This window comes from Diadema antillarum, unplaced genomic scaffold (genome assembly GCF_040938485.1).
Source record: "Diadema antillarum isolate AM-2024a unplaced genomic scaffold, OU_Dant_1.0 scf00000052, whole genome shotgun sequence".
Lineage (NCBI taxonomy): Eukaryota > Metazoa > Echinodermata > Echinoidea > Diadematoida > Diadematidae > Diadema > Diadema antillarum.
In genome coordinates this window covers 320,791-341,583 of record NW_027270941.1, presented here as the reverse complement: position 1 = coordinate 341,583, position 20,793 = coordinate 320,791, and the positions used below count along the sequence as shown (strand labels likewise).

Genomic DNA, 20,793 nt, shown 5'->3' with positions numbered 1-20,793 from the left:
CTCAGATTACGTGTATTAATTGTTGCCATGTCGGGCAGGATTCGCGGCAAGCCAGCTGAAATTATCAGGAAATCCTCTATCATGAGCGGATCCAGGAACTCCGTAAAGAGGGGGCGCCTTTACAAAAACATCCCATCCCCATTTCTTTTTCATTTCTCTTGTCTTAGCAACAACAAAAAAGAAGGAGGCGGTGCGCCTCCGCTTGGATCCGTCACTACTTTATGATGATTAATTTGCATAATAAGTTAAATCCGAGTACATTATTAAATTCGATTCGCGAGCAGCAATGCCCCAGTTTGGAGTTTGCTCGTTTAATTCAAGCATAATTACCTTTCTTTCTTTTTTCTCTCAGTTGCATGGTTGGGCACTTTACTCGTTTTGAAAGCGGCATAATGCATACTCTTGCCCGACGTATGAAGTCATCAATCATGCTCAAACAAACAAAAAATGAGCTTACATAATTATAGACCAGGTGACCAGAATGGTCCGTCAACAACCTAACACTTGGGGAAGCATCCACTTTATTATTTTGTTTTATCAAACTTATTAATAATTATACCAAATTCAAGGCTTTGGCTGTCAGTTTGATGTGATGGCAGGCGCCATTTAGGCCCATACAAGGATTACTTGAATAATCATTACATCTATTATGCTTTTTTTAGGGAATTTGCTAACAAACCAACGTGCCCGGAGTAAAGAATCCTTTGGATTGTTTGATTTATTTGTTTTATTCATTTCCTTTTATTGTTCATATATTTCCGTATACGTTGTCGTACATCCATGAAAATAACTTGGCTTATCGACGTTATAGACCTAGAGACCGTGAAAGCAGGTCAGTGAGTCAAATTGCGAAAGAAAAAAGTCGTTTATTATTTCAATTTATGAGAGGGTCTTACCTTTTTCAAGCAAAGCTGCCATGTCAGTTTGATATCAGAAGCAGAGAATTATCTTATCCTTATCCGAATCTTTCTAACGTTTTTCTAAATATCACTTTACTTACCTCATTTTCCCCACTTTGAAGGCAGGGGTGGGTATATTATAAATGTACAATTGTCGAGGTTTTCATAAGGATCTATTCGAGTTGCTCAAAATCCATGCGACAGACCTTTTAAGTTTCTGATTCTAATCTTTACTTCTTCTTTTTTTTATTCAATGATGCGTTCATTAAAACTATTTTCTTGTGTTTGATTGCGTGATCTACCTTAAGTTTATATGAATCAGAGCAATCGAGGTGTCTCGGTAAGAATGTTCATAACTGAAAATAAGATAATGTGGAGATTTTAAAAAGATTATGTATTACTAGTAACTGAAATTTGTCAATCTATCTATATCATAATTAATCTGTCAATATATTTGATCCCTGACAACGATAGCAACACCCTGTTAGCACCATACAATTGTCTAAAGATTTGAATAAAACTGCATTGAATAAAACTGAACCCCAAACCCCCCCCCCCCCCACATCAACTAAAAATAATGTTTTACCTCTCGTTATACTATACACTATATTAGAATTATACAATGGGTTTATGATCATAATTATTCCCTGGGAATGCAGCCATGAATACTATTAGTGGGAATTCTATAAATCTTTTCTTCTATTCCCAACAGGATTCTCAGTCTATTGCCCGTACCAGTACTCATTTTGAACAGGGCACTTGTCTAGTACCTGAGTTGTACCCTCGATTTTATCATAACAACAATGATCTTATGAATACGTCGATAATGATCAATGGCTTTGACTAAAATAAGCACTGGTAAATGCACAGTTATATGGCGCCCTCAGTTGAAATCCTCCCATCCTCGGGGTTGCTCGAAATAAGATACATGACGTCATGACATTAATTCGCTCGCAGGTCCTGCGGAGAATAGAGAAGAAGGATACTGTCAGTCGCTGCTTATCAACATTTAGCACTCCGCTTGCAGCAATAAAAGGTAAGATATATCATTTATGATGTTAAGTGAGAGTGTAAGATCATTTTTCTGAAGACCTCATATCATGAAATAATTTCTTAATGACATAAACTGGGTTTGTCTGTGGGCCGAGATCAGCATCTGTGATAGATGAAAGTCGCCATTTTGGGTTTGTATTGAATGAGTGTGTGTATGATCCGAACCGAACTTCGTTGTCCACTCCTATTTGCCCTCGTCTCTACGTCTTGTCAGCCGTCGATGGTATGGAAATCCGTGTTCCGGTTATGTCCAATGGAGAAGATACAAAGCATATAGACTAGTATTTGCTGTGAGAAGTAGAGCACTACCTAGGGTATGGACCGACATTCTAGTAAATTTACCTACAGGTTTAGTTTCTAGACCTCTATGTGATGATGATGGTGAAGATATCAAATCCCTTCCCTCACTGTCTGTGTTGTTACTCAGTTCAGTCTGCTGATCACTGATTACTCAAGTCTCCATTTATGGGCCTGGGCTGGGGTCAACAGTCATTGCTGGACTGGGCTGGGGGCTAGCTTATGGAACTGATGTGCTGAACTGTTTAGTGTTTGTCCCTTTTCTTCTCTCTCTCTCTCGTTCTTTTCTCGAATAGGTAAACCTCTAAGCAAGTGAAACTGAACATGCGTGAACTTATTGAAAATTATTCATACATAAGGGTAGGGTGTTGTACACTCAGTTCTTTCTTCATATCTGCTTGGGGGCACTGTTGAGCTGTTTGTTCAATTGCAAAGTCACGTATGGGATTTTGTGACAAGGAAATGGGGTGACAAATGTAGCGAAATTGGTTTGTTTGTAGCAGTGGTTCCTCTACCGATGCCTAAATGGTATCAATTTTAAAACTATTGAGTAAGGGGATGATTAGTAGCTTCAAGGTGGCACCAAACATGCATACCGTCTCAATAGAAATTTAGGGTCAATTACATACCGGCAGCCAGTCAAAATTTCAGTGTATTTTTTTGTCATTTTGGATTTTTAAAAAAAATGCTTTTTAACGTGATGACCATCAATTTCATATTCATCAAGCGGAAAAGAAAAGGTGATATTTTGTGCAAAATCTCTTGCCGTAAAAGCCGCAGAATACTGTCTTATGTTCTATGGTGCCGTGTTGATGCACGGCCCCACCTTGACGAGTGGTGCATAGTGCATGTCATGTTCACTGTGCAATATGTGTACAGAATCACAGTTTTGCCAATCCATACGTGCTATCATGCAAAGTTGTCAACGAATACTACACTGTATGTCAATAAAACTTTACATCTCTTGAAGGAAGGGGAGATGTGACATGATGTATGGCTTGTTTTAAAACTTAGGATCTGCCTCTATATTCTGTTGTATTCAAATTGCACTTAAGTAAAGCTTTAAAACAAAAAATTCAGGGACTAGTACAGTACCCTTTGCTCTGGCTCACAGCCCTTTTACTGTTGCTGCACATCAAGTCATGACAGGACTGTCGTACCAATCACCATGGAAATACCTAGGGACTCTGACTATTGTAACCATGATGCGACTAAAGTGGATTTTGAATGATGATGATGGTGATGATAATAATGATTTTTATTATTATTATTATTGTCATAATTGTTATTATTATATATTTAGCATTTCAGACATGTGTGACAAATGCAAAAGAAATTTGATTCAGCATAACAAAGAATGAGATGAATTATAATAGCAACGAAGCACAAACGGACAAACAGACCCAGATTGTGGGACATAGAAAACTGGGCTGCCAGGGGTAAGAATTAATTGCATACAATTGGAAGCTGAGACCTACATGAATCTAATCTTGATTTATACAATGTATGTATGTGCTTTATTTTGGTCTTATCGATTTAGACTTTGACAATATACAACTTAACGAAAACAACAATTTATTGCTTCATCTGCACACTAGATCACTTCTCTTTGCACTGTAATCCCCTTTGTAAAGGCAGAAGTTACCTGGATGAAAATCGCTGCCAAAAAAGAAAAGTCAGGCTATTGGCAGTGTGGCATAACACTCAAGCAATGCACACACAGAAACAATTGTAGCACACAATCAAAGGTGATGTGCACACACACCATGCTTGCTACGAGCACTTTGAGTAAGTGTAGTGGTAGACAGGGTTTTGCAGTAAAAAATGCAAATTTTGCCCCGTGGACATTGCGTGTTGGCTTGCCGTAGATTTTGATACCAAATTTAAGTTCAAGAAATTAATTTTGTGTGAGTAAAATGTAAAAATTTTATGTAGAACGTAGAAATTTGTTTTGTTTTGTAGCTGCTCCAAGGGACATCCCTTCCTTCCCTCCTGTCAGATGTTTCAATGCAATACATATGGTGTAGTTGAGTGACCCGCACCTCGTCATAGTTAAAGTTTATGCATTTTTTAATCACATTTTGTCACTGATATTCTATGAAAGCCCACTCACATCTGAAAGTTGTATACAGGAAAAATGCTGAAGATTCCAATAGAACCACAAGTTCACTGATCGATACCGGAAATTTGCAGCTGTCGTCGTCGAACGCGAACGATGCGGAATAGTTGTGTGCTAAGGAAGGGGCCCGCAGCTCATCACCCTGCGCTCCCATAGACAAAGCAAATAAAAGACGTGTGCGGGTAACGGTGATGCTCCCATAGACAAAGCACATAAAAGACGCGTGCGGATGACCGTGATGCTCCCATAGACAAAGCACATGTATAAAAGACGCGTGCGGGTGACCTTGATGATACTTATAACACGTATTCCTAATATAAATTTAAGATTTTCACGAAAAATTGTTCGGTTTTCAGCTCAGTTTGCTTGGTTGTGGTAACCCTGCAAAGTTTCAAGCGTGCTGAACACAGTCTTTGGCGTACATTTTTGTTCAGTGCGCTTGTTGCAGTTTTACGCAGGGTGACGGTATTAGGGTCCCTGACGAGGTGCGGGCACCTCACTATACCAAGTTAAGAATGCAAGTGGCAAAGTGTAGCAAGGATTAACCCGAGTGGAGAAGTCAAGTCAAATGTTAAATGTGAGATCTTGTCTGCCAAATTTTGTATTTGCTTCAAGCTTGTGTGTCATGTGGATGGCTTGATAAAGTGAGTCAAGTATCTGGTGTTTGCTTGATTAGATTCCAAGAGCAGAATGTGGACGCAATTAATGAAGCTTTAAGCTGCCATTGGTCAGCAGGGAAAGATAAAAAAGATGTACCGTACCATAAATGGTCATACTACACCAGGGTGCTACATAACTATTTTTTACCATTTGCCTGGTCGGGCAAGCAGATTTTCAAATTGTTGCAGAACACTTGCCCAAACACGAATTTTACTTGCCCAAAAAGAAAGTCCAAAGATATAAAAAAACTTATGTAAAAAATCACTTGTAAAGTCAAAGGCTTTCCATAAAGCACAATCATTTGAATAAACAGCACATGTGCGGAGTGACAAACTTAGTTCGATAGAGTGTTGGTGTTGGATTGCATTGAGACTTCATCACGTAAGAGTTGGGAAGTAAAGGTGGCTTCAAAACATTTTACTTGCCCAATTCAGGCAAGCCTTTTTTTTTCTCATTCCAAAAACACTTGCTGACTTTGATTTTTACTTGCCCAGGGCAATCGGGCAAGCGCTTATGTAGCACCCTGCTACACTAAATCGTAAGTATTTTGAGTTGGTATTGGTGATGCTGTGAATTTAAAGGACAAGTTCACCTTCATAGACATGTGGGTTGAGTGAATGCAGCAATATTAGTAGAACACATCAGTGAGAGTTTGAGCAAAATCGGACAATCCGTTAAAAAGTTATGAATTTTTGAAGTTTCTGCTTAGTCACGGCTGGATGAAAAGACTACTATAGCTTGTGATGTCACATGAGTACGATATAAAGAAAGAATAAAGAAAGTTCAACATATTTCCATTTTTCTCACATAACAAAAGAACACTCGACTTCTCTCTTTCAGAAGGCAGGGGGAATAATATTACCCTTAACATACGTCAGTAGCAAGTCGAAAAAATGTGCACTTTATTCAAAAAGTAAAGTTTTGTGAAATTCTCTTTTTATTTTCCTTATGTAGTTGTACGCATGTGACATCATACACTGTAGTAGTCTTCTCTTCCAGCAGTGACTGTGCAGATACTTAAAATATTCGTAACTTTTGAACGGATTGTCCAATTTTCCTCAAACTTTCACTGATGTGTTCTACTAATATTGTTGCATTCTCTCAATCCTTATGTATATGAAGGTGAACTTGTCCTTTAAGGAAAAAAAATCAACCTGAAAAAGTGCATGTCAGTTCAATTCTGCTTGCTCAATGTGTAAAATTCTGAGTCACCATGTGGCTCGCTCGGCAGCACAATCATAACCCATTTACTATGTGGGGTTTGATGAGGGATGTGTCATTTCATACTAATGCATACATTGTACATGTAACTACATGAGCTCGTCAGTGCAGTGGTTTGTGCAGAGTTGCATATGTGCCATCACATTGCCTCTTCATACTTGCTTAAAACTAACAAGGAACACTGGACGTTTTGGCAGAGGTTAATAATAATAATACTCTTTCCCATTTCTTGAAGGTGGAAGTTGAAATGAGTTTACATTACAGGCATAATTTACCATTTGCAGATGAAACAAAAACCCAGCATTCATGCTTTAAAATAGTTCTAAAATGTGAGTTAGGGATAGAAACAACCACTGTAATTTTGTGAATCGGTAAAATTGATGTTAAGTATTGATCTTAGATAGACAAAATGTGACCAATAGTTATAATAAAAATGTTTCCAAATTAAACCATCTACAGTTGCGGTTTATAGAGAAATATACAGATATCTCCTTATATTTTAGGCTTTATCACGAAAAAAGTATATGATAGGAGGTTTTGTGGTACAACAGACCTACACTTATGCATTAAATGTCATATCGTGAAAAATTTTTTAAATTACTGTTCCCAAAGGTAAACAGGACCTTTAATAATATCTTTCCCACTTCTTGAAGGTGGAAGTTGAAATGAGCATACATTAAATATGACACAGAATGTCCAACGCACTTGTTGGCACATCCCTATACCAGGGCTCCACACTAACTTTTATTTTTGGTGGCCCAAAGGCAAACATCTGACCTTTTTTGGTGGCCCGATCAGGCCACCAAATTCTTCATTTCTGAAATTTTGGTAGCCCGACGTGCGTTTTTGGTGGCCCCGGGCCACCGGGCCACCGTTAGTGTTGAGCCCTGGCTATACATTAAACTCACTAAGAGCAAAACCCAATGGGGCCTGGTGGGTAAAGGTTTCAGGGCATGGTACATGTACCAATTCCATGTGATTTCAGCCTGTGATTATATCATTGTTGGATCACAGTTGGATCACGAATTTAACAACACGCGAAAATGACTCCATGCGCTATGTTAATAGAGCATTAATGTAAGCGTCGGCGTCGATTCGCGAAAACAACATCTCGCGAAAATGTTTGTGACCTCGTCATTCGCGAAGATATCTGTACGCGAAAATAACAGCGTATACAGTACCTCATTAGCTCTTGATATTTAGTTGAGTTGACCTACATCTATTCGTATTCAAATTGAAAATAATTCAGTTTTTAAAGCTTAGTGTCATGTTGAAATACCACTACTTAAAAGATACATGTACTAAATGCTTATATCCACAGCCTGAACGCTTCATGTTCATTCGAGCTGGTCGCAGTTACCCAGCCAATAATGAACAAGTGGGCATGATATTACGTTTTTGAAATGGCTGAGATTCAGATATCCAAAACAAAGTGGTCCCATCCTAATAAAAGTTGGGTCCCACCTCTTATTAGGAACTATGTGGTGTTTTTTTTTTTAATATATCTCAGCCATTTCAAAACCAATTCTTGTCAAATAAACTTAAAATTCCTCTTAGAATTATATGCTCTTCAGTAATTCATTAGAGGTTTCTCATTATCTCACATAAAAAGAGTTGAAAACTTGGAGCCCATCTCAACCAAAATTATACCATCCCTTTTAGGGGGATCAGGGAGGATCAACATACATCTGTACATGTATTTGTACATGTATACATACATATAGTAGTAATTTAGGTTAGCATGCATTTTCAGTACGAAATGCTGGAAGCACTGCCTTGTTTTAGAACTCTGTATATTTGCATGAAAATAAACATAAAAACTCATTTTCGAATGTTTAATAGGATTATATTTATCTGAGTAAGAACTGTGCAAAGATTAATTATCAAAAGTCTATATAGTAAATAATAAAGTATAAAGTATCAAAATCAAAACCCTGTTCAACTTGCAAAGACACAAAGCTCTGGCTATAATTGGGTACTCGTGTTTATCTAAACAGGCAATTTATTTTCAGAGATCAGCATGAGAGAAGAAATTAGATACTAATGTGTCAGTTTAGTGCTCAGGGCATGAGAGTGACAGTGTTGGAATCTTTGTATGTGCGTATTCCAAGACAAACCCATTTTACATTGTTTGGACTTGGTGAAGATAATGACGATAATAAAGAGTATATTTTAGTAAGCTGATTGAAATATATTCCCCTGAAATTGGAGTTATGTGCAATCTGATTGCAGGCATCCAGTTGTAATGGGAATACATACCGTAATCAACCCATACATTGTACATCGCTATACTGAATGGGCCCCAAGGTCATTGGAATTGCATTAAATCATATAATTCACACAGAGTGCTGATGCTGAATTGTATGGATGGCTTGTCTCACCTAATCTCATTTAACCGGTTGTACAATGTACGTGGTATGTAATTACCGCTGCCACACTCCCCTGATACAGACTTGGTACAAAAAACAAACAAACAAACAAACAGACAAACCAGGAGTCACTTGCCATGTTATCAGGAGCACAGTATACCTGTATGTACATGTACATGTACAACATGTAGGCCTACACTGTTGTGTATGTACATTGTATGTATAATGTAGTCCAATATGGGCTTATGAAAGTGTGAGATTGAGCCAATTACTTTATCTTGTACATCAAAAGTTAAAGGGATGGTATAGTATTGGTGGAGATGAAGATTGAGCTTTTAACTTTTTGCAAGATACCAAGAAACCACTTATGAAATAGTACAGAACATGCCATTCTAAGAGGAATCCAAAGTTTATTGATGAAAATCGGTTTCGGAATGGCTGAAACATTTAAAAGCAACTTGTAAAAAAAAGTGATCGTGGGACCCACCTTTTATTAGGATTGCGTTGTTTTGGATATCTCGGCCATTTCAAAACCAATTTTCATCAAATAAACGTTGAATTCCTCTTGAAATGACATGCTCTTTCGTATTTCATAAGTGGTTTCTCATGATCTCACCAAAAATGTTAGAAACCTGAAGTTAGGTCTCAACCAAAATCTGTGTGGTCCCTTTAAAGTGCTTGGATGCATATATTCCTGGTTTGACAGTAAATATTAGTTGAAATACCTTAGGAAGCCAAGAGTGTTCTTACAGTAGGCGTCCTTGAAGCTCTCCAAATCACTTCAGGGTGAAACTCATTTGCATGTGCGTGGGTTAATAGTGAAAGCTTTAGTTTTCTATAATTGGTTGGCGTGTGTGTGTGTGTGTGTGTTTGTGCTTTTTGAAGGGATGTTAAAATGGTGCTATAATACAAGCACTTTGGTCAAAACTTCCAGTGAAAAGTACATGGGTATAATGCAAAAAAAAAGTGTAGGTCAGCTGTTACACAGGTGTATGTCACCAAGGTCAAATGTAATAATATATGGTGGAGCAAGTTTTGTTTAGAGCTTTTGCTGGACACACCTTCAAAATATCCCATTACATTGATTACACACTTTTTGGAAGATGATTGTAATAAGCCATTGGGAAGGCACATGTGATTTCGCCATAAAAAAATCCATAACTCACTTCATGTTCGGATAGTGTGGTATTACAGCTAATAACCAGCTCTCTACTACATGTACATAGTGTACACTACAAAGTATGATGAGTTGAATATTTGAAGCGCACAAACAATTTGTACTGTATGTATTACACATACAGGTACATCTTATACAGGTGTTAAGCACAGCTAACATGATGAAAATGGCCAAGAAACAAAGACTGGGGATTTACTCATTTTATTTTATATGAATCAGACAGGATTTATGAACTACAGCTACATCTACAGTTTATCTGTATGAGAACTAGAGATCATTCAATGTTTACTGGTACACGTATAGGGGGGTTTGCATTGTTCAAAATATTCCTGGTATGCTGGATTCAATGATTTCTAACATTTTACTCATTTTCCCCAAATCTTACGAGCTACCACATGAACAGCAAAGTGTGAATTTATCCTGTGTATCGTATTTATGTTGCTGGTAGTCTGTCTGTGTTTTGGAATCAGAGACACTACATTCTTTTCCCTGAAATTTGAAATAGTGTAGGCCTACAGTGTACATGTACTGTACAGTGCACTCCCATTATGACAAAATTCCGGTTACAGCGAAGTAAAAATTCAGGCCGCAAAATTATCCGCTCTTTGTTCTTTATTGTTTATTTGTTCAGTTACATGTATACCGAAATTTCAATATAACGGAAAAAAAAACTGCCGCTCCCGAGGACTTCGTAATAACGGGAGTCCACTGTATGTAGACTACGTACATTAGTCCCGCTGTTCCTAAATTTGTTTTTCCATTTCTAAGGTGAAGAACGATTATTGGTATGAATTCACCTTGTGCAGAATTAAGAATTCATGTAATACATATTATTTTTTAAAGTTTTCTGTCTTTTATAAACATGTTTTGTTGATGTTCCATTGAAATAACAGTATGTTGTTAGTTTGCTTGTATACATTATGATGTTAATGAGATATGTTGAGAACATAGATCTACAAGTCACACTCCAGTATACCATGCTAAACAATAGGCCTACATGTACTTGTCAGAATTGATGAAATTTTGTCTTTTCTTCAGTGATTCATATGTTTATTTGAGATACTTTATGTCCACATATTCAAGTTCATACAAAAGTTCTGTATTTGCCAAGATTGTATTTGTACATAAGATTATAGAGTGCTGCGTCTGTTTGGAAATGGTGTTTGTTCTGAAAAGAATCATTCTTTGACTTCTCATTACAGCAGAACTTTGCAATGGATGATACTGTGGTATAAAAATGGACGAAGAAAAAAAAACAACTGTTGATTCTCTCAACTGAACTCTGATCCTTAAAGGACAAGTTCACCTTCATAAACATAAGGATTGAGAAAATGCAACAATATTAGTAGAACACATCAGTGAAAGTTTGAGGAAAATTGAACAATCGATGCAAAAGTTATGAATTTTTTAAATTTTTGTGTTGGAACCGCTGGATGAGGAGACTACTACAGCTTGTGAGTCATATGCGTACAACAGTATAAAGAAAATATAAAAGAAAATTCAACATATTTTCACTTTTTTCGCATAATAAAAGAGCAATTGACTTGCCTCTTTCTAAAGGCAGGGGGAATAATATTACCCATAACATTTATCGGTAACGAGTCAGGGGAATGTGTACTTTTTTCAAAAGATGGAATTTTGTGAAATTCTCTTTATATTTTCCTTATGTGTATTGTTGTACGCATGTGACATCTAAGTTATTCATACACTGCAGTAGTCTTCTCATCCAGCGGGTACTGCAAAAAAACTTCAAAAATTCATAACTTTTGAACGGATTGTCTGATTTTCCTCAAACTTTCAATGATGTGTTCTACTAATATTGCTACATTCTCTCAATCCTTATGTTTATGAAGGTGAACTTGTCCTTTAACTTCTTCTATTGCTATCCCAAATATGACAGCCCATTTGTAAAGCATTACATTTGTATTTCAATTAGCAGGGTTGATAGTCCTGTGGAAATGTAATACCGGTACCTGCAGCTATTGTGTGGTTATACAGTAATAAGACCCTTACAGTTTTATGTGTAACTCATTATGCAGCAAGAGTGAGCTGTTTCCAGTTTTCCTTTGGGGAATACCCCCTTTATGCCACGTTGTATAAAGGTCAAAGTGCATGTACATATTGAGGGCAGACATTCTTGTGTAACAATTTTCATGCAACCACAGATTGACACATATAGTAGTTGTACACTGTACGCAGTGCAGAGGGTGCCAAGATGGGCAACAGTGTGAATGTCAAATGCATCAGTAGTTTTGCACAACTCCCAAATGTTGTTCGAGAATTTTACATTGAGGAGGCAGAATATGAGCCTTATTCTGCATACAAGTATAAAAATTAATTTCCTTGAAGTAGAGTATTGCAAATAGGAATTTTATGAAGCCACAAATTTTATAGTGTGTACCATGTACAAATGTAGAATGTCCTCAGTGTACAAAACTGTGCATTCACTATGTACACATACTACATTTTATAGATGGGAGTCCAATTGGACTATGCACTAGCATAAATGCTATTGCATAAGCCAATACATACAATGTAATGTGAAAATCTTTATGTATTTTCCCTTTTTTTTGGGGAGGGGGGAGGGGATATTGGAATGTCTGCAAAGATCCTTACAGTATGACGTGTGAAAAGTGCTTGGACACTAGCTGACACTGTATAGAGAAGTCAGCTCATACCGGAAATACTCAGAAAAAAATAACTGACATCCAAAGCCTACATTAAACTACAAATTGTAGAACATTGTTCATTCAAGTGTGTGACTTCTTGTAATATATTGGACATACAGTACCAAGACATCTACGGAAAACAAATTTCATCATTAAAATTCAGTTTCCTCAGTGACCTTGAAACATGCTACACTGTAGCTACAGTTGTATCTAAATGCAGTGCAGATATAGTCATAATGGATTTACAGTGTAAAACCTTGAGATCATGTAAATTGAAATCTTTTCTTTTTTTAATGGAAATTGGAATGCAGCATTTCATTCTAAGCAGTAATTTGTTCTCTCTCTTTTTTTATTCTGTGCACATCTAGTGCTCTTCACAAACATGATTTGTGTTTGGAATTAAGTTTACTGCAAATGTTTACATCTACAGCCATTTTTATAAACTGTATTTCTGTAAAAGACAGTGTTATCTTGTTTCATTTGCATGATACAAGTATGTGGTTCTTTATTCTTCTGTTCTTGTTTGTAATGTTTTTGGCATGCAGTTTTCCACGTAAACTACAAACCAGAGCTGTGTGCGTAAGGGGAATGATGCTTTACTTTGAAGGGGAACAGATCACATTTGCTCTCAAAGTATGAACTGCTTTTCAAAATTGATCATTATCTGTAACTTTCCATGTGATGTTATCAGTGATCAGCATTTCTATTGGCTAGCTTTGAATTTGTTGTTCAAGCCAGTTTGCTCCCATTCTTTAAAAAAAGCAAAAAACACTGACATCTAATTTCTTTTGTACATATTACATGCATTATATCCACTTATGTACTCTTCGTTCATTAAATGATTCAATACACGTATTCTAATTTTGCGAATTTCGCGAGAGCCAAGATTACCAAAATTAAAGTGATGGTATAAATTTTGGTTGAGATGAGGACTCAGATTTAAAGTTTTCGTGCAAGATAATTAGTAACCACTTAAGAAATATGTGAGCATACAATTCTGAAAGGAAATCAAAGTTTATTTGATGAAAATCAATTTTGAAATAGCTGAGATATCCAAAAATAATGTAAAACAGCGTGGTCCACCTTTTATGAGGACATTTTGTTTTGGGATATCTCAGCCATATTAAAACCGATTTTTATCAAATAAACTTTTGAATTTCTCTTGGAATTGTATGCTCTTTAATAATTCATAAGTGGTTTCTAATTATCTCGCCCAAGAAGTTAAAATCTACAATGTTGTCCCCACCTAAACCAAAACTATTTTATCCCTTTAAAAATGCATACTGTTCTTGTCTACACTGTAGGCCTGTGCATCGAATGCCAGTGGCAATTAGCGAAAATTTTATGCAGCGAATATGAGCCAATCAGCTGAAATTAGTGAAAAATATCATCCATGCCGCGAACATTTCTGGTTTTGCGGTAGTTCTGCTCCATGGTAGCAGTAAACAAAAGATTGAAGGTATTGTAGGCACCAACTGTCCATGGATGAAGACTTTGCCCTGGATTGTGATGTCATGTACCTGTGGCCCATGATTCATACCCGTTCAATTTCATGTTTGTTTTGCTAAAATTTCTGCTTTGTTTCTTATTTACCGGTACTGTTTTTCTTATTGACAAAAGTAGTATGAACTGAAAAATAAGATATATAGTGTGGACTTACATACATTGTATAAAGTCATTTTTTTTTAAAGTGCGTGATATCACAGGTATGACAAGAGCTGTGATACATAATACAATGTACTTGTCTAATGTGGGCCAAGGTCACCTTGACTGTACATCTATTTTGTACAGCAGCCCGTTGTGAAGGAGAGGTGACATTGTGTTTATGAGATAACTTGGTATTACATGATCTAGCGCCACTGTACATCAACAGTGACCATGAAGGACAGACAGGTCCTCGGAGGAAACCCCATGATCCAAAAGGTTAATGCATTCTTGTTTTGAGGGCCACCACTGGGCATGCTTCTGGGTTTATCAATGCCCCTCTCATCCACACACTCATGCCCAGTACACCCTACTCTCTCTCTCTCTGTACATGTACAGCAATGTCGCATGCAAAGTGTCAATAGTACGCAGGACAGAAGATTGCCTGCTTGCTTGTCTGTACCGTCAGCCAAGGTCATTTCAATAATATCGATGGCAAAGCCTCATTTCAGATACATCCAAATCTTCTCCCTGTGCCTCATTAAAATTTATTTGATGTACCGGAAATGCAGCTTGTATTTCTTTTTCATACTCCACTTTGCTACACACTACATGCTCAGTAAATACACTGTACATGTACTGTGGTACAGTAATGTGCATCCCCAATGTACAGTTGTACAGTATTAGGTCATAGCCTACAGTATGTGCATTAGACATGTTTTGGTTCAGCCTTCTTCCTATTGTAAGGTAATAACAAATATTTAATATTGTAGCTAGGTTTTGTTGTTGTTGTTTGTTTGTTTTTTAATCATATATACACACACCTAGCCAACATGATATATTCATCAGTTTGTGCAGACCATTGTGCTTGTAAGACATGATTAAATTGAAATGAAATCTCCTACTTACTGTAAACCAGAAATGTTTTCGTGCATTTTGATTTCGCAAATTTTGTGAGAGCCAAGATTAGCAAAGTTAAAATGTACATGAAATTTCCTGTCGACACTACAGTTGTAAATGCAATGAATGCTGGTGGTAATTCGCGAAAAATTTAATGCCGCAAAAAAGGCCGTCCACTCCAATTCGCGAAACTCTCATGCTGCAAAAATGTCTTGCTTTTTATACAGTATACTGTAAACGTGGAAATTTTCGCGGTACATTAATTTTCGCGGATTTCGCGCTACGCTCGGCTAGCGCGAATTCAAAAACGCGCGAATATATCTTCACAATTTTCTACGCACATTTTGATCGGAATGAATTGTGTGCGCTTCATCGATGATACTGCTACGTAGTACAATGTACAGGCATGTTTACGCTACTAGTAGATACTGTGCGAAGAGACGATACCCTAGATTGCTGTGTACTGTAGCATGCATGCGTGCACCGCACACATCGATGCTACAGTCCCCCGTGACTACGGTACTAGAGTCACAGCTGTACTACGTATTTGAGTGCTTGTACTCGCAGTCGAGCCGCTCGCTACGTCGCTTGTCGTACGCTGGCATAGCAAGCTATGTAGCAGAGGCTTTGGATGAAAGCAGTGAATGTGTACTACAGTAAAGTAACCTGCTGCGGAGCGCGAATTTAAGAACCTGCGAATACGTTTTCGAGCCGCTCAGTGCGAAAAATTAAATGCGCGAAAATATTGACGTTTACAGTCTATATACTGCTGTGCTCAGTCATGTTTGCCAGCGTGTTTGGTAATAGATTTTATCAAATCGTAACTGGAAGCTGCATGATGAATGCATGTTCAGCAAGAAAACAGTTTCTATGGGATTTCAGATGTCTTCCCTTCTTGTCTGTCTGTCTGTCTGTATGTTGTTTATGGAGAGCTCCAAACTAAAAAAAAAATAGTGACAGAGAAGCGATATTGACCTGATAATATGCACCAAGGTACAACATTGTACGTATATAATGTACAAGTAAGAATTGACTCCACGGCAAGTTGCAAGGTGATATCAACATTTATTGTTCAGTATGTACACGTATGGTTTATTTACAGTATGGGAAAAAAATTAGTGCATTATTTTCATGTGAAAAATGCAAGTAGTGCATGTTGCTTTAACTGAAGGACAAAAAATGTGTTGAGCGATTGAACGTTCTATCATATGACTCTTGCAGAAGTGAATGCTATTCTCTGGTGGACGTACATGTACACGTAGAAGCTCTATTTTTAGAATGCCGGCCTCAATAGAGGGGGATGGTTACATGTACAGCTGTAGGTAAATGGAAAACTTATGAAAATTTTGATTTGCCAGACAAATCTGTGCAAGCATTACAGTTTATCAGTGAAAATGTTGCATGTTGTACATGTATTTTGACTGAGCTACAAACCTTGTATATTGCACAAAATAACATGTAGTAGTAAAGGGTTTGCTATCAAAAGTATTTGATATGTTGTTAATTTTTTTTGTCATTGAGCACCTTTCTGTTGATGTTGGTTTTTTTTTCTCTTCATGGTTCATTTCACATCAGTGTAAGATAGCTTCCAGTCAAACTGTTTGTATGTTTTATGTTTTATTTGCTCTTCGAGTAGTAGGGGTCATTATCATTTATCTGTAAAGTTTATCCTTTTGATTAAAGGCATAATTTACCATTTGCAGATGAAACAAAAACCCAGCTTTAGTGCTTCAAAATAGTTCTAAAATGTGAGTTAGGGATAGAAACAACCAATGTAAAAAGTTTAATCAGTATAATCAATGTGAAGTATTGTTGAAATAATATACAAAATGTGAACAATAAGTATAATACAAATGTTTCTAGACTAAACTGTCTACAGTTACGAAAAATGGTGATATCTCCTTATATTTTTGGCTTTATTGCAAAATTTTTACATTGTAGGATGTTTTGTGATACAACTGACCTACACATACAGTGTGTACATGTATACTACGTGTATGCATTAAATGTGATATCTTGAACATTTTTAAAATCACTGCTCCCAAAGGTAAACAGTTACCTTTAAAGAAGGAAATACTTGAAAATGTTTGATGTTTTTAGATGAAAAGGGATGCTAATAAGAAATCAACACCTTTTTTTAATGCAAATATACATGTTCAGTATTATTGTGAAAACAATTGATATCATTATCATCTTTATCATTATCATCATCATGTTTGATATTGTTATTGTCATTCAATTGATACATTGTAGCTACAATGTGGTTATAAAAGGTACATTCACAGTGTAAGTGTAGAGGAGCTGCAAATAGCCACAACCCAGTCGTGAAGCATGTTGATTGCTTAGTAGCAAAATTGTAAACTGTTGAGCTATGTTCATGATTTGCATTAAATGCATTGTTTACCATTTGCAGATGAAACAAAAACCTAGCTTTAGTGCTTCAAATTAGTTCTAAAATGTGAGTTAGGAATAGAAACAGCCAGTATCAATGTTAAGTGTAAAATGTGAACAGTAGTTATAATAAAAGTGCTCCTAGACTAAACCGTCTACAGTTACAGTTTAGTAAGAAAAATAGTGATGTCTCCTTACATTTTATGCTTTATTGCAAAATTTTATATGGTAGGATGTTTCGTGATACAACTAACCTACAGTACACATGAGCATCATATGTGATAACTCGAACATTTTTTAATTCACTGCTCCCAGTGGTAAACAGAACCTTTAATGACTGGTAGTCACTGCTTCTATGTACATGCTGACCTACCAAACATTTACAAATGTATGTATTGTACACGTACATTATGTCACTACAATGGGCAGAAATCATGAAGAATTGTGTGCTTTATTTCATACAACTTCCCTCTCTTTCCACTCCAGAGCTACGCTTCCTTCAGCCAGTCATGATATAACATACAAATTATAATGCATTCATGCCAAAGGCAAAATTGATTAGCTAGGAGATTGAATAGATAATGCGTTACTGTCCGTGGAGACATATGATTGTTACCAAATTGTCAAAACCTGCTCTAAACGACGAATATGTGCTGTAAGCAATATAAAATATTAATGATATAAATGATAAATATTTCTTCACTTATCATCATGTGATTAGCACGTTGCAGTTTTACAGTGACGACCCACTGCTTTAATGACCGCAATTCGAAATCAGCGTAAGTTAGAAACTGTAGAGTCTTTTTTTGCTAAGTACAAACCAAGGGAAAGGGTAGCAACAAATGAAATGCACACATTGATTACATTGCGTGGAACGAACATGTAGGCATGTACTGGATGTACTAGACAGCCAGAATCAACATGCCCCCAAAGTTATCCCACAGTGCATCTGTGACTGGGCTCTACTTGGTGCCGTTAATTTTTTGTACATTGGCTTTAGGATATACCAAGAGTTGCAAGAAAAAAACAAAGAAAATTGGAATCAATTTTTTTTTTAAAGCCAAATCAATACCAATACAGTATACAAGGTCATTCCTACCAAAACTTAATGAAATTTAGGCAAGCTATGCTGTCATGTTATTTTCAACTCAAGTATGAATTCAAGTATTTGGATATACAGTTGAACCTCTCGTATCCGGACAAGTCGGGACCGGGGCTCATCCGGATAAGGGATTTGGCCGGATACGGGAGACTCAATGCTATACACATGTACTGATGTAGCCCATTGTAGTACCACATGTAGTAATGTGTATACTGCAACCTTTTCATTATTACATTTGGGGATGTTTCGGGATGTTGAAATGTCTGAAGGTAAGCAATTTGGAATGAAATTTGATGCAATGTATGTTAATCATATTGGAAGTAATATGTAATTCATGTGTGTTTGGGTAGGAGTTCTCAAGGAGTTGGGAATCCCCCTTTCTTCCCGTAATTATTTAAAAAAAATCACGGCGAGATTGCGTCCGGATAATAGAGAGATCCGGATAAAGGGAGGCCGGATAATAGAGGTTCAACTGTATCTGAGTATTTATGTGTACTGTAATATCTCACCAGGTTTCCTTGTATTAAAGTTGCCTCAATGAGGATGTGGAAGAAATCATGCAAAGATCTTCACAAGTATCCATTATACAGGATCACAGTGATGACAAACTGATCAAATCCAAACTTTAACGTACTATTGTAGGTATAATATGCACTTCATGTGCCTGTTGTCATGGCGATACAAATACTTGTATGTATTCAAACTGAGGAAAACTGCATTAGAATCCCTTACCTCCCTGGCACCTCTTCTTGTAATGAATGTACAAAGTGCATACAAATCACAGTGTACATGTAGTGGGCAATATATGCAAATTTCTTGTTGGATTTGAAGGATGTGCAATGTACTCAAGCTTTGGCGAGAAACAACGAGAAACGTTGGAAATCTGGGAGATGACCTTTTATGTCTGGCCGAGGCAAAGCAGACTGGATGAAGGTTTCCACAAGGGAGGGAATTCGGAGAGGAAATTAGTGTGCTGTTGATATTCCAGGCTGCGAAGAGTGCATGGGAAATGAGCATTTTCCTCCATGGACGTCTGAGATGCAGCTATCGTCTCACTTGGAGGGGGGAAAAGGTCACAAAGATGGCAGAAAAAAGAATGATACATGTCATTTAAAACAAAATAGAGGAGCATTTTATAAAATTAAGCTTCTACGTGTAAGTTTTCTCAAATGCTGATTAGTGCAGGTGTTTAATATCAAAAGGGCACAGTCCTCTGGAACTTTTGTACATGTAGCTTGTAGATCCAATGCTGAATATCATTTGAGATCCATGAGTGGAGATTTGAGAAAATGTGTTCAGAAAGTGTAGATGTATTTGTTTGGTTTCTGTCAACATTCTGCAATGAATGACTACATATTTTATCTGTAGACTACCCTTTTAACCCATCTGCACATGTGTAGTTTAAGAAATTATATTCTGTGCATGATTTGACACTATTTTTTTTAATGCTTAATATCATTTGTTGCTAGTAGTTTATGAGTTAGAATAACAATTTCTGTTCCATTTTACACTAAGTCATATTTGGTCATATTCTATGTAGGCCTACAGATGTACTGTTCCAGTGTTTATTTCAGGTGAAGAATTATCATACATGTACTTGGTTCTAAATTGCTAGATTTACAACTGGATCTTAAAATGGCAACATATTTTAGAATGAAGAGAATATTTGTCTCAAATTGGCAAATACCTGAAGATATTTTTCTGATATGTGTGCAGATTCAATGAACTTCACCAAGTCCATTTAATTGTTATAACTGTGTTCGTTATAATGGGAGTGCACTGTAATGAGTTGTTTTGAAGTATTTTGAGATCAAAAGTGTGAAAGGATTCTAATAGATCGGAGTACCCATCTTTTAATTCCTGAAGTGCCCTCCCTGTTCAGTATTTGGCTGGTAGAACGTAACGTGATGATTCATCATGTCCTAGCAATTGTATTTCCCAACAAGCTGCTTGTGATTCACTTTCTCGCAGGAGATTGATGGATACCCATGCTATGGCCCAATTTGTTGATTATAATGAGACTGTTCTTAGCAACGACAATCAGATGTATTCTCAAATTACAATACTGTCGCATACCTTTTGGAGTAATACTTCTAATTGTCAACATTACCCAACTGAAATCTTGTTATCACACATTTTCTATGCATTTGTACACTGTATGTGTCTATTTTAGAGCACAAAAAAATCTTCAGTTTCTAGAGGCATACTGGAAACTATGTTTTACCTATAGATGTGTATAGATCGTCTTATATAAAGAGGGAAAGTCGTGAATGTACCAGAAACAGACTGAGA

At 36.8% G+C, this 20,793-nt stretch overlaps 1 protein-coding gene across 1 annotated transcript in view; it reads left to right on the top strand.

Annotated features, from left to right (window-relative positions):
- Positions 1–1,858: 1,858 nt before the first annotated feature.
- The window catches only part of LOC139715613 (ubiquitin carboxyl-terminal hydrolase 9X-like), an 84,905-nt gene continuing 65,970 nt past the window's right edge, over positions 1,859–20,793 (top strand). Inside the window, exon 1 of the mRNA XM_071627172.1 lies at positions 1,859–1,935. The gene's annotated coding sequence lies outside the window, so the exon portion shown is untranslated. The remainder of the gene's footprint in view (positions 1,936–20,793) is intronic.